The following is a 2805-nucleotide window of genomic DNA, read 5'->3' as shown; positions in this document are numbered from 1 at the left end:
CCCGTTTACACTGCAGAACGCATACAGGTCGCATTTACTGGCAGTGTGAATGGCCCAGCCAAACAATCGGAATTGAGTCACTTCATGCTGCAGTGTGAACGCACCATTTGTTTCGTATCTTGATTGGGTCAATGGACACCAAAGTGGTTTGTTCTGTGACTTGATTGGCCAAGAGAGTCGGTCGCAGCCTTGGTTCTTACACCGTAGTTTTCATATCGCTTTTGCTTTAATACGGTAGTGTTACTACACTGTGAAGTGTGTTGGCGATTTTTTTTATCGTGCAAAAAGATGGATTTATTTCAAGCCTCATGTTGACTAAACATCCAGGGCCTTCGGCACCTGCCGCTGCACCCAAGCGCAAGAGGAGATGCTAACCCTCGCTCAAAAGGTTGAACTCCTGGATATGCTAAAGGAAGGGAAAAGCTAGGCGGCTGTAGGGCGCCACTTCGACATAAACGAGTCTTCCGTTCGGTACATAAAGAAGGAGGAAAAAAATTTAAGGACGACAGCAGCAGTAAGCTTTAACCAGAATGCGAATAGGGTGATAACCGTCCGCAATAAGACCATTGTGAGGATGGAGTCTGCCTTGTGGATCAACAACTGCAGGAAAAAGAACATCACACTGGATACAAATACCATCCGCATGAAGGCAAAAAAACTTTATGAAACTTTTGCTGAAAACGATAATGTTCCTGGCAATGAGGAGGACGATGATGTAGAGCCGGGACCATCCAGTGCTTCTCCCACAGGAACAACCTCATTTAATGCCAGCTAGGGCTGGTTTGACAAATTTCAGAAGAGCTTTGGACTTAATAGAGTCTCTATGCATGGAGAAGCTGCCTCTGCTGATACAGATGTAGCTGAGGAGTTTGTGAACAAATTTAAAGCCATCATCGAGGAAGGGGGGTACAAATCTGAACAGGTTTTTAATATGAATGAAACCGGACTGTTTTGGAAGCGAATGCCTTCTCGCACCTTCATAATGAAGGACGAAGCTAAAGCCCCTGTGTTTAAGGCCCAAAAAGACCATGTGACCGTGATAATGTGTTTAAATGCCGCAGGATTTATGATAAAACCAGGGCTTATTTATAACTCAAAAAACCCAAGAGCCCTAAAATACAAAAACAAAAATGTGTTGCCTGTGTACTGGATGCACAACCCCAAGGCCTGGATGACAAAAGTGCTCAGCTCGGACTGGTTTCAGTGCTGTTTTATCCTGGAGGTGAAGCGTTATCTGAGAAAGGTCTTGACTTTAAAGTGCTTCTGCTCATGGACAACACAGGAGGCCATGATGCTGATTTGTCCTACGATGGCGTGCGAATAGAATATCTGCCGTCAAAAACCACATCGCTGATTCAGCCTATGGATCAAGGGATCATCTGCGCTTTCAAAGCTCTCTACACCCGGAATGCGTTGCAACATCTTATTGAAGCTGTGGACTCGGACCAAGACTTCTCACTTAAGGCTTACTGGCGTGAATACACCATTGCATCGTGTCTCCTAAATATTGAGAGGGCTATTCAGGAGATGAAGAGTGAAAATTTGAATGCCTGCTGGAAAAAACTGTGGCCAGAAGTGGTCCGCGATAAAGGATGCTCTCCTGATGATCTCCATCACTCTGCGGTAGATAGAGCCGTGCAGCTGGCAAAGCAGCTCGGAGGAGATGGCTTCACTGATATGAGTCCTGATGACATAAATTCCCCTCACAACCATTATCAGATGAAGACCTGACGTAAATGACAAAGCCCACAAGTGAAGAAGATGAGGCAGAGGAGGAAGACAATATCTAAAGACAATATCTAACATATATGTTAGATATAATGTCTATGTTGTATGTGTTCGCTGCATATGCGTTCGTTGTATATGTAGATGTTCTATATGTTATGTCTTTGGCTGCGTCGTGGTTATTACTCATTACTGCAGATGAATTGACAAGATGACAGCGAGTAATAACCATGACTCGCTGTCATCTTGTCAGTGCACCTGCAGTAAACCCTTTGCAGTTGTTTTTTTATGTAACGTCTGTGATTGGTCAATGTCGTAGGGCAACAGCAGCGCAGGAGTCAACACACAGAGGTGCCAGCTGTGTGATTGGTCCACTCCCAACTTTAAATGCATAAACTATAAACCTATAAATCTTTTAGAAATAAATCTGCTCCTCAAGTGAAACTCTCAGAACACTGGAGATGCTTGCAATCTGGCCTTAAGATAAAAAATTTTAAAAAATGAAGTGATTCCCCCCCACCCCAATTGTTAATTTTTCTAAAAATAAAATCAAGCAACACTTAGCCTGGTGGGGGTCTAGTAAAGCATGGCGGGCTGCCAGGCTTTTAATACACTAGGGGAAACTCCGAGACTGAGATCAGATGTCTTTTTTTTTTTAATTCACTAGAACACAGTAACCACTGCTTATCTTTACTGATCTACATAGAAACAACTTCAATAAGCAAAGTTACAAGTCATGGATAAAGGATCAAAAGATTATTTCATGGTGATACTGCAGATAATTAAATGATTATTTATTAATTATATTGATTGGGTAAGTTTACATTTTAATAATGTAACATATTTCAAAATTTTGTAGTAAATGATTAAAACAATTTGTCATTGTTTATTTTCACCTTTCATATTTTATCTTTCGAGCTGTTCAAAATTAATGTCAAATATGTTCAATAGGATTATTTGGTCATTATTTTCAGCTTGTGTGCAGTTAACAACAATCACCCACTGTTACCAATTCTGCTGCAAATCGCAGAAAAGTAAAGGCTGAGATTGAGTCGTGCTTTTGAAGGTTTATGTTGAGTG

The 2805-nt window shown here is 41.6% G+C and overlaps 1 protein-coding gene across 6 annotated transcripts in view; it reads left to right on the top strand.

Annotated features, from left to right (window-relative positions):
- Positions 1 to 2805, top strand: part of LOC103151668 (oocyte zinc finger protein XlCOF6-like) — a 52258-nt gene that overhangs the window by 855 nt on the left and 48598 nt on the right. The window lies entirely within an intron of this gene.

Source organism: Poecilia formosa, unplaced genomic scaffold, assembly GCF_000485575.1.
Source record: "Poecilia formosa unplaced genomic scaffold, Poecilia_formosa-5.1.2 Scaffold288, whole genome shotgun sequence".
Classification (NCBI taxonomy): Eukaryota; Metazoa; Chordata; class Actinopteri; order Cyprinodontiformes; family Poeciliidae; genus Poecilia; species Poecilia formosa.
Note: the sequence above shows the minus strand (reverse complement) of the source record. Positions and strands in the feature narration are given on the sequence as shown.